The sequence below is a fragment of the Passer montanus genome, unplaced genomic scaffold (assembly GCF_014805655.1).
Source record: "Passer montanus isolate IOZ18808 unplaced genomic scaffold, ASM1480565v1 scaffold63, whole genome shotgun sequence".
Classification (NCBI taxonomy): Eukaryota; Metazoa; Chordata; class Aves; order Passeriformes; family Passeridae; genus Passer; species Passer montanus.
The window spans coordinates 3,840,095-3,852,708 of NW_024371371.1; positions in this window are offsets into that span (position 1 = coordinate 3,840,095).

The following is a 12,614-nucleotide window of genomic DNA, read 5'->3' on the forward strand; positions in this document are numbered from 1 at the left end:
AGAAAACATGGATTTCAGTTGTGCAGATAAGCACATTCAGAGCATGGCAGAATGGAGAATGTGCAGTCAAACTTTATTGGAACTTAAAGTAAACAATAAAAGCAAATTAATTTAATCTAAGGTTTTATGTTGTGGCTTTAATCAGACAAGATAATGTACAGATGGCTCTACAGAGACAATAACTGAAGTGACCAAAGGTAAAAAACTTGAACTCCTTGCCTTCCTCTATTTTTTTTTTTTTAAAATAGGAATATTATTTTAAAATTTGATAGAAAATGTATTAAGGTCTAGATCTTCAACTCAGAAATAAGTAAAGGGAAGATCTACTGATCTTATGATTTGTCTTCTATGCCGTTACTTTGTTAAAATGTAATGCAAAATTCCACAAATGCTGAAAATTTATACAGGGATTTTAAAAAATCCTAAAAAAAACCAAAACAAAAAACAAAGAAAGTTGAGAGTTTCTGGGAGCTGAGTTCTTAAAATGCTTCAACTTCCGGAGCTAATTTAAGACAAGGAAAAGAAGTATCCTGATCTGTGCTTGTAGGAGCCCTGAAGAGGGTTTTCAATGGGGCAGAGGACCTCAGTGCCTGGGAGCTGGAGCTGAGTTCCTGCGGGAATGCGCCCAGGAAATGCCCTGCAGCCTGGCTGGGGATGCACTGTCTGCAGAGCAGCTGATGCAGGGGAGCTGCCACCTTTACACTGGACCAGAAGAGCTTTCTGAAACCTGCCTCATCTCCAGCACAGTTTATTGGGCTGATCACATCTACTACTGATGTGTTTGCTTCCTCTGAGAAATTCCAGATGGAACTCTACGAGTGATGCCACATTGAAAGTGAAAATTAAACCCCTTTTGTCTGTAGTGTATTATGTAATACTTCTGCAACAGTTGGATTTTGCAGATTTTTGTGTACTTTGTTTCTTAGCTTCTGTGTTGCATCAATGTCAATAATACATTCTTACTATTTACACATTTTATGTACATACAAAAAGGTCCTGTAAAAATCAGAATAAATCAGATTCTACAGTCACCTCCTAGAAGCAGAGCATGTGCTAGAAGCACGAGGTGGGATATTTTAGATACTCACTGATTTCAGTTCTGACATAGTTTACTTCCTATGTAACACTCATTTTGGTGAGCTGGGGAAGAGACTGAAGCTGTATCGTGTGACCATCAGCAATTAATGTCCATTAACAATTATTAATTAATGTCCATTAATAGAGTAACAGAAGGTTCCATTGCTGCAGATATGCAGAGCTAGGCACATTCTGAGGGAATTAATTGTGACATGAATACATCCTTTGCACAAAATATCATAACTAGTTAGCAGCATGGACATATACTTGTACAGCTTTTCCCCACAGGGTTTTGGTTCTGCTCATCCCTTATAAGTTTTTTATTTTTTTCCCCCAATATTTACATTTTCCCCCAATAATTTTCCAAGCACGTGTTTATCCATCAGACTAAATTAGCATTTTGAGCCTTTTCAGGTAAAAATGTAAAAATACAACTAGGAGGTTTACAGACACTGCATTTAACCAATCAGGGAACTGGCTAAGTAGGGGATTAATAAAACATTAAATATTGATTTGACAGAGTTCTGTGATGCTTCCTGAACTTTAAGAGTGTTGCACTAAGGTCCACAAAGAGAATATTCAGTTTATGAATCAATATCTTCAGAGACAGTAGAACCTCCACCACACCCAAATGCCTGCCTAAATCACAGGGTGCCAGGGCACAGCACAGGCACTGCTTACACTATTGCCTGGAAGCCCTGGGTGGAGAGCCCCAAGCCTCAGCTCTGCCTTGCCAGTGAGACTGACCTGCCTCTCAACAAAGTTTTAAAATTTTTACTTATTATCTATTTGAAATCTTAGAAATAATTCTTTGTGTTTTGTATTTATTGTTTATGCACTCCATACACAGAGACAAAGTTTCAAAATGGCAAAACAGTATTGCCTTCCCTTGGAAAAAGTCTGCATTTGGAGAAATGCAGGTAAGGTGCCCTCTCCTAATTGCCATGACCGTCTTGTTCTCTGCACCCTTTGCTTGCAAAACTACTTGCTAAAAATGAAACACTGAGCTCTTTTTTTTTTTTTTTTTTTTACACAGGGCTAAGATTTATGGCTGAATATTGAGTTTTTGGAAATAAAGCAAAGTCAAACAAATCAACTTACTTCTGCTAAAAGCCTGAGTAACTTTTCCAGTCTTTATTTGTGTGTGAAGAAAGAAAGATGGCATTGCTTGCCTCGTTCCTGTGAGTCAGGATTGATTAGAGGCAGATTGAAAGGAAAAACTCTCATGGAAAACACCCAAATGCTGTTCGTGTGGAAGAGTCAGCAGTCATGGATGCTGCTTCCAACACTTCCAGGTCCTCCCATTGTGTCTGAGACCGGCCCAGAGAGAAATTCTGTCTGGGTAGGTGAACAAAGTTCAGCCTTTCTTGCTGTCTGAAAGAGCTGCAAGTGCATTCCCCTTGGAAAGTTCTTCTGTCAGAGCTCTATATAAAGCACAGAAGGACCAGTCAAATGGAATTTTCCCTGCAAACTTTTGGGGATGGTGTTTTGAAGAGTCTGTAACATGCTTCCCACTCTCCCCTTGCCTCATTTAATTTCTCTTTTAAATTATCCAATATGCAGATATAACACAAGAGAGAAATGCCTGGTACTCCCCCAAGCAGCCCCTACACTCCTCATGACTGACAGCTGGGACTTTGCCTGTAGTGATTTGGTTGGTGTTTAACACATGGGAACATGGCAAACTGTGTAAGTTGTTCTTAGCAGCTGAATCCCCCTGAAGGATTCCGACAGAAGCAGCATGGTCACAGACACCTATTATTATTTTTAACTTGTTAGCACATTGCACTCACTAGGTTTATTTTTATTTTTTTAGAAAATTAATCACTTGCAATGCATTCAGTGATGGCTGCTGCTGCTGCAAAAGCTGTCAGAGGTACTGCCCCACAGGCTCTGCTGTGCACGAACACCAGGAGTCACGTTCTGAACACCAGAAGTGCTCTGGAAGGAGGCAATGGGCTCCTTGTCCATGTGAGGTGTCCTACAGGACAGCTGCTGCCCAGGGACCCCACCAGGATGTGGCAGGAGCAGAGGAGAGGCGTGGACAGCAGGAGGGGACAGAATCCACAGGTTTTGTTTGCAAAAGAGGCTCAGCAAATACGCTTGGCTGGCCCATGTGGGGCTGCCTTCCCCAGCCTGGCCCGGCTCTCCCTTGGCCATCCCTGGCTGATCCCGGCCTTTCTCGCTGGCTCAGGCACACTCAGGACGGGCAAGCCCACCCCAGTGCCTTGGAGCTGGAGGTTTGGCTGTGACTCCTGGGCTTTATTGCTGTGTTCAGCCCTCCAGAGAGGGAATGGAAGGATTCTGGCCAGTTGTACATTGAGTTCTTGTTGCCCAAACACTTATTATTTGATGTCATTCCAGAGCAGAGATCTGCAGGGACAAACTTGTTGTTGACACCTAAGAGAAGGGAGAATTCCCTCATTCCCCTCTCAGAACAGGAGCTTGTCTGACACCTCATGACAAACCAGGGTGCAGACGCTGTGGGAGGATGAGGGTGTCGATGCCAGTTTGGGTTTTGCCTTTTTTTCTTTTCTCTGTTCTCCGTATCCTTCGCACATACATCTGTGGCTCTGTCACCTATTGAATTAGTGACAAGTTTTCCCAGTACTTTTCCATAGCCTTTCCCTGGGCAGAAATAAAAAACAAATTCCAGAGCTCCAAGCCCTGGGAGGTACAAGGCCCCTGTGCTGTCTTGGTTCTTCCTGGGAACCAAGGCTGAGAGCAGCTCTTGGAGATCTCTTTCATGGACAGAGCACAGCCAGTGCCCAGGGGGATCCAGAGAAGGGGCTTGACCTGGGGGGATTGCATCACCACTTGTCCTCCTAATTGGTGCTTTTATCAATGATGCCAATTTCCTAAAACCTCTAACTGTGTACTCATCTCTGTAGGGGGGGCTTTTGTGGCCATCCTTCAAAAACTGCCTCTGAAGGCCTTCAAATAAAGATCTGCTGTTACATTACTAAAATTACCTCGAGTTTCATTTCCAGGTTGGGAAAAAGCAGCAGTGTACACAGGGCACACAGAGGTCAGTTATGCCAGTTCAGCACATTTTGTGTTTACTTTCAGCTTCAACAAAGATGCACAAAATACGCTTTAAATCACTCTTAGAAATAAAGTAATTGTTTTTCAGCCATGGAGGTTTTGTCTTTTTTCAGTCATTTCCACCTCTCCTACTCCATCTGGTTTTGCTGATGGAGTTGGATGCAGATGTTACAAACATTATTAATCAAAAGCCTCCCTCCTCTCTTAACGAAGGACTTTGGCTTTGCTTTTAGAGACTTCATAATGTCACTTGTTATTGTGTTACTGATAACATAAAAAATATAATCCAGTGGAGTCTATTGTTTTGAGAACTCACTTTTATTAAGGTGGTTTACATTTTGAAATAGTACACTCTAGAGAACTATTAGCCAGTGGATAAAACTGACCAGCCTTGATTTTCAAAATACTGAAATGGGGAATGGGGAATACTGAATTTATTTGTTTATTGGTTCTCCTGAGCACTTATTCAAAGTTCTTTATTCAGGCTTTGAGGAAGCAGATAAAAATCATCAGCCTTTGTGAAATCAGAAAAACTGAGGAGACAACATGGTTTGGCTAAGGTCATGAAAGAAGCCACCAGGCAGAGCAATCATGAGCAGAACCCTTTACATTCTACACTAAAGCCTCTAACTCCAGCATGGATGGAAAATCTGAACCCTTTCAAGTGCTTTGTTATTGCCATTAAGGCTGCTTAAATTTTCCCTTAAAAGATTTTTCAGGACGTGAATTCCCTGCATGAGCTCTGCATAAATATCTGTAACTGTAATCTATACCTTAATTGTATTTATTCTGTGGCAAAGTTTTGTAATTGCAACTGCCACTTCTTATCTTTATTAGATAAAGGTTGTATTACTTAGACATTGAACTGGAATACTGATGATGGATTTTGAATTAGAAGAATCTATAGAAAGAAGTCTGAGGTTTTTTTCTTTGCTACTTCCACAACAGTTTAGTATGTATGTATCTCCTTTGGCTTGTTCATGCCTGACATAAAAGCTGAAATGCCATTTTAATGCAGCGTCTCTCATCCATTAGCAGAATATTTTAAAGATTCAGTTTTGTCAGACAAAAACAATCCTCTTCACCTCATCTGAATAACACTTCTAGAGATACTTTCAAATATCTTAGACCTCAAGCTTCCACTCATAAGTGATAGAATTCAATGATAGAAAGATTTTGCTTCCAGTTCTAGAATCGTGATGAAGAGAAAAGGTTGTATCAGCTGTTGCAATTAGTGCCCAATTTTGGGTTCACTATGGCCATTTAGAAAAAGGTTAGAAGCATTCTTGTGCTAACTCAAGGACTTAAGGCCAGTGTCCCAGAGGGCTGTAAGCTGGCTCCAGAGCTATTGATGGAAATCTCCACCAACACTCAGCCTGTGCTCCTTCACTGTGCTGCTCTCAGTGCAGAGCAGTTCCAGAACTGTTACACCTCTCCAGGAAAATTCCAGGAAAATTCACTGGATAACTGGATAGATGAGTGTATCTATTTCTGCGCCTTTTTTTTTTTTTTTTTTTTTTTTTTTTTTTTTTTTTTTTTTTGCCATAAACCCCTTTCAGAGCTTCAGATAGAAAAAAATACCAGCTCAGAGAGGCAGCAACAAGTCAGGGTAACTGCGAGTACCCTCATCCTGTGCTGCTGCACCTCTCAGAATGTCAGGTCATCATTTCCTGTTCATTAGGGGATGCTCAGAGCAGTAAATCTCATTCATCTGCTCCTCTCACATGCATGGTTAATTCTTCTCTGTCTGCATCTCCAGCCCCACAGCAGCATCCCTTCTGTGGGAAAGGCTCTGGCTTCCTTCTACCCCACCCTGTTTGGGGAGTGAACCAGTGCAACTCTCCAAGGCATCCTGGAACATTGGAAAATAATTTTTTACTAACAGTGGCAACTAGATATCTATCTGATCTTTGGTGAATTCCTGGCTCTAAGTTGGCAATTATTTGATAGAAATAGCACTTAGGATGAAAATGGAATCTTTAAAAAACCCTAAGTTGAAAAATCCCAGTATTGTCTGCAGTAGTTCAGTGAGTTTGTCCACTCAGTGTTGTTAAAATGTGCACTGCAAGCTGGCTCCTAAGGCATGTGTGCAATCCATCAGTTATTGGGATGGGCCAAGCAGGACAATCCAAGACACATTGCTGAAGTTAAGCAGACACACGACAGAATGGGTTCTTACAGCAGGGATGCCACGGGGTTTCAGTTCCTGGATGCACATGCATGCAAAGTAGGGTAAGGAGCATTTAAATCTGTTTTATTGACATCACCACTGGAAAACTGAATTGAAATAAGGAGTTGATAAATATAGTAATTTCACTTTTCAGTAAAATGTACCAAGTACATTTAATACAGAAAAATAGAAAAGAGAAAATAAAGTTTTTTAAATTCTGTATTTTAGATGAAAATTTATAGATTTTGATAGATATTTACCTATGCATATATCTCTCTATATACAATATAAGAGAATGGCAGGCTGTATTTCACTAAAAAAGAAAAAGAAAAAGAAAAGAGAAAAATGATTGAAACTTGAAAATCTGAGACTTAATCTCAGATTACGAAAGGATTCCCCAGAAGTTCAGAGTAATATTCATTACGTGTTTCTCCAGTTTATATTTGAAAAAAAAATTAATTAATTGATAAGGAGAGTTACTGTAATGTGGAGGAGGGTGGGTCAGAGACAGAGATCACACACCCCCGAAGTCCATGAGGCACCAGAGAAGGTTTTATTGTTTGAGCCCAGCCTTACACAGCAGGTTTGAAACGCCCTGGTCTGAAACGCTCATTGGTCTGGTCTTAAACCTCCCAGTGCTCTGAGCAGTGAGATGTCTGCAGCTTAGCATGGAACAGGACTGGGTGAAGTGCCTGTCAGCACAGGGGCTGGGTTTTGGAACTGGGCTGCGTTCCTTATTTATAGCTCAATTAACTGCCCTGCACAAACCAGGGTGTCCTGCCACAAGTTACTTTCAACAGAGCATAGAAATTTACTTTTCCAAATTTACATTAAAAGCTTCTGAGAAACTGGAGAACTACACAAGTGAATTTTTAGATACTAATAGGGAAGGGAAGGGAAGTGAAGGAAAACAGCTTGCCTAGAATAATTCCAAAAAGAGCTTAAGAAAGGTGGATGGATAAAGCACAACAGCCATGTTTACCTCTGTCTCACAAAAATTATTTGCTATTTAGTGCAACATGGAAGTGTCCACTGTGGTCTCTAGAGATTTTCCCCACCTGCACCTTTCAGATTGTATTTGAAGTTATAGTTACTGTAGTTTTTGGCTCTAGCATGATTTTATGGAAATTTCCAGGTGATCTGGGGTTTGATCAGAGCAAAACCCAATATGGATACAAGTGTCTCCTGTTCATGAGCAGAGACACAGGCTGCCAGGGGTGTGGGAGCAGCACAAATGAAGTGTCAGCTCTGACTTCTGCCATGAAAAAGGAGTTTGTGCTGGGCAGTATTTCTTCAGCACCATTATCACCTCATGAGGCGTCTCCCTTCATGGCAGTGGGAAAACAAAATCCTGTACTAAGATGAAATGTGTTACTTGTAAAAATATAGATAACTGGGCAGTTTTTTCTAACTTGCCAAACATAAAGCACAGTCATTGCAGTCAAGCTATATATCTGTTAGTGATGTTTATCATGGCCTTTATTGCTGGTAAAAGCCAATCCTGTCAGGGAAAAGAGGACTCTTGGTTATCAGGGTCCTGTGCTCCATGGCTTGCCAGCTGAAAGATGGGGAGAACTTTTGGGGAGGGCACTGCTGCATGAATTAACTCTGCTATCAGGGGATTGAAACCAGGGGGCATTTGAGGTAGAAAAAATGTCTGTTAGAACAATATTCAGCATGAGGGGAAAAATTATTCCTTCTCCTCCTCGTGACTACTACAGCTACACCTTGAGCCAGCAGTGCTAAGGGTTCAAATAGCAGCACGTTGGAAGGGTGACAGTGACCAAGGGCAGCGTGGCTGGAAGGGCTGGGAGCCCTGTGAGCAGAGCTGGGAAATTGCCTGCTGCCTGCCACCCCTTGGGATGTGCTCGTGGTGGCCTCCCAAGGCTGGTTTGCCTTCTCTGCCCAACAGATCCTCCCCTCACAAGTCAGGGTTCTGCTGCTGCGTGGCAATCAGGTGTAGCTGGAGTTTCAAAGAACACATCATCATCATCATCATCATCATCATCATCATCATCATCATCATCATCATCATCACCTTTCCCTGGTGGCTGGTACACACACACTTACCAGAGCCAGTCTCTAATTGGATGTTTTGGAAGTTTAGATTTATCAAAAGCAGCCCAAGACTGTTCCTTTCCCCCCCATTAATGCAGTTTCATTAGTGTCTGACTCAGCAGCTGCTGGCTAATCTCCCTTTTATCTCCTCAGCACATCAACATAACTTTTTTCTTCCTGTCAGTGATAGCATTGTGCTTTTATAGCTCCCATATCAAGGCAGAGATCTCAGTCCCTTAGAGAATCCCATTCAAGGGCATTTGCAATGTAGACAGTGGGTTGAATTTAGATATTTAAATACGACAAGGAAACATACTTGCATTAATCTTAACACGAAAGTTAATGAATCAGTCTTAAACATGGAAATACCTACTTTTGAAATCCTTGGCAAAATTACAGGTAGTTTTGTTGTCTTGTGAAAAGATAAAAAAGAAATTAAAAAGTGTTATTTCTGAAAGTACTTTCATTGTGAAAAGACCAAATTATAAACAAATAAGCACCAAAATGAACTGTGGTACATTTTAAAAAACTTAATTTTATGAAATTAAGGAGTATTTACACTAAAAAAGGAATATGAAAAATGGAAAAATCTTGTTCTGTCCAGCTATTTCATCAACAATTATTTTTTGGCTGGTGGAACACACCTGCTGCACAACAAAACAAAATGCACTCCAAAAAAAGTTGTAGTAGGTCCAGGAAGAGCTTTATTTCACAAAGAAATATCTCTTATGAATAGAGCCCTTTGCTGTGCATACCTAGTACATTTCTTTTTTTCCTCATGATCCAGTGTCTTGAGGCTTGATGCTTCAGAGATGATCTGCAATGAACCATTGGTCATCTCTGTGACTGAAAGCTGTACTTATTTTGCTATTGATAATTTTGCTGTTGTGAGACCTTTTTTTCCTTTCCATTGTGCAGGGGGGACTTAAAAGAAGAACAATATAACTTGTCTGAGGATATGTTCTACATTTACCTTCACTTGACTAAGATTTGGACATTCCCTTTTCAGATTTTTAGTGTCTAATGGGTACTGAAAACCAATCATTTCAGGGGAATATATGACTGAGCAGGACCTGGATGTCCCTGAAGTTACACAAGCTGCAGTGGAAAGCACTGCATGACATTAATCTGATTTTCAAAGCATTTTTTGTGGCTGAAAAAGCAAAAAGGCTCTCCTAAAAATATCCACAGGATTTTCAAGCAAATTAGGTACTTTTTAAAACTCAAAGTTATGCACCTGGTAAGGTTTTTGAGCGACCTTCCATAGTTTCAGTACGTCCTTGTTTCTTTGGTTCCTAAAATACATTTGGAAAGACAGTCAAAAATAGATGGTTCCATGCTGAGAGGTGGAACCAGAAATGGAATTTTGTGTAATGTGATAATTCAAATGTCTACAAGGTGGACTTGCTGTGAGAGAAAATTACATTATAAAGAGTTGAACATATGTTGAAAAAAATATTATCTGAAATAATTCTGCATCTGTGTTTGGGAGTAATTTTCCTTGTGTTCAATTGCACAAAAGATGACAAAGCTTCCAGTGGAACTTTGGGGCTTTTTAGTCCATAAGGAGGTGGAACCAGACTGTTCACAGGTTATTTTGCTAGGCAACTCTGATGTTCTACTTCTTTTTTGTTTGGCTTGATAGGGAATGAATCATCAGTTTCTGCATCATTTTGAGGTGTGAAACCTCATGTGCAGCTCTTGTTTGTCTGGCTCCTGCAGCCCCCGTGTCTCAGACTGGCTAAGCTGAGCTCAGACAAAGCTGGGATGATGAGCTACTGCTGCAGAGCATTGGGACAGTCTGCTCTGTGCTTTTGGCTGCTTTTTTAGATATAATAGGTCTAAAAGTCTCAAGTAATTCCTTCAGAGTTAGGATTTATTACCAGTTCCAAAGAGGAGCTGAGAGAGTGTCTGTGTTTGTAGCTGAAATAATGAACACGTGGTGGAATGGAGGAGTAGTGATGGCTTGGCTTTCCAGCCAGGGCTGCTTCAGAGCATGTGCTGCCCTTAAGGATTGTCCTGACTAATTAAGTGTCTCTGATGAACACTGGCATCTGTGTGGCAATGGAGAGACTGCATTACCTTGTTGTACCGAAAGCTGGGTGTGTGGAGGAGCTGCTCAGTGCTCTGTCTGAGCAAGTTCTTTCTGTGCTGTTGTAACACACATTAAATGACACTTTTCTCTCATTTTCCTCTACAAACATATTTTAAATTATATTTTACAAAAATGCTTGGAAATTCCAGCATCAAGAATGGCAACATGTTTGGTGACAGGATGGGTGAAAGATCACACAGTCATTTCACAGAAGTTCTGTTGTGTTAACTTCCTCTGCATGCCCCGAGCATGCCCATCTGAGAGATGTGTTAGAAATTGGAATGGTTATGGATGACAAGCATCAGTGCCTTGGTAAGAAAATATAACTCAAATCATGGTGATTTCAAATTAGAGAAAGGGAGCAAGGAACTATTGTGAGTCTTGTTGCACTTGATGGAATGTTAAATTCCAGTGAGTTTTGACTCATGTGCTGTGGTTCTAAGCCTCACCAAATTACAATGGTGACTGCACTGCATTATAAACACTTCCTTTTTGTAGTAAGTCCTGAATTGCATGAGAGAAAAAAAATCAGTGGGAACATCAGGATGGAGAGGACCTTTTCTGTTTAACTCCAAGTTTCAGTACAATTTTGCATTAAGTCTTCATCTCTCCCTGTGTTTCATCTCTGCTCTTCTGCAGTGTTGCCTTTTGTAGCTGGAAGGGGAGGGAGAAGAAAGACCAGTGAAACAGGCACAAGAGAGCTCTGGGAGTGAGGCTAAAAGTGTTTAAAGGACTGCCTATCTTTGCAGGGTGCTGCTGATACCCATGGTCTGTGTAACCACATGTTCTGCACATGCACACACAAGTTTTAAATGTTAGCTACTCTGTAATGCTGATGGGCACATAAATAACTGCTCATGCTTCTGCTCCAATCTGGAAAATGTCAAATAGCTGAACATTTAAATAAAATATTTTATATTTGGAATGCTCTTGTCACAATATTGACCTTTTATTTGCTCAGCACTGGGATCAGGCTGTACCACAAGACAAATGGTCTGTTGTTATGTAAATAAGTGTAGAGTCAATAACCACAGACAGTTTCCTATCCTTCTTTCCTCCTTCCTTTAATAAGCATGCGGCCATTGAAAGAGGGGATTTTTTTTGCCTCCATGGTGCAGAAACTTAATTGCCATGCTGTCTTATTGAAGGGTTTGGTGAAGAACTGAAATGCCATTTTCTTTAATTGTTCAGCGTGGATTCTTATTATTAACTACTAATATAGAGATAAAGCTTGTCCTGGTAATAAAATACATGGTACTGAAGGGACTCTACTTTTGTGCACACTTTTGCTAGACAGGAGAAAATTATTTAAATAAACATTTGCTTTGAGGTGAAACAAACTTCTTAAAATAGAAATAGCTGTACCACCCAGGTAATAATCCAAGACAAATGTGCTACTGATGGAAGGTGAAATGATTAATGGCTGGGAATCTGTTCTGTGGTTACAGATGACGCTGTCCAAATGAGAATATAATAAAAAATTGTACATTCTAGGAAGTTTTATTAATGTTTCAGTGGTGAGCTCTCGCTTTTTACTGTCAAGTTTCCTAGAGGAGAGCCAAGCTCCAAATGACAGATATTGATGGAAGTGGATGTACCCAGGGGAGCACATCTGTGCCACGCCAGGGTTCTGCTGTGCTCCAGAGCTCAGTCCCACGGGACATTCTTTGGGAATCTGATGCTCCTTCTTCTTGTGAGGAGTTTGCCATTCAGCCCGTGTTTATTTTACAATCAAACTCTTACGCAGATCATTGCACTAAGGAACTCCTCCCCAGCCTTCACAGCTGGACTGTTGCACAAATGTAGACTGTAACCCCAACTCTTCTTTCAGTTCTGGTTTCCATGGTTTAGATTGTAAGAGATGGGAACAGCCAAGTTTATACACTGGAAGGGGTAAAGAAAACCTGAGTGGCATGGACAAAACAGGGAATGGCTGTCTGGTGGGAGGAATTACATTGTAATGTACCTGTAGGTTGCAGCTTCAAGTAAACAAAAAGTGTTTTCTCAACAATGGGAAAAGTCTGTTTTGTTTACACTTTACATTCACACTGCTTCTGTAGGCACTGGTCTTTCCTAACGAAATATAAGATGTCCATTAGCTGAATTAGGTATTGCAGTTCTGTAGAAATACAGAGCGGATATTGGCAAACCATGGCTGAAATTCTGTAG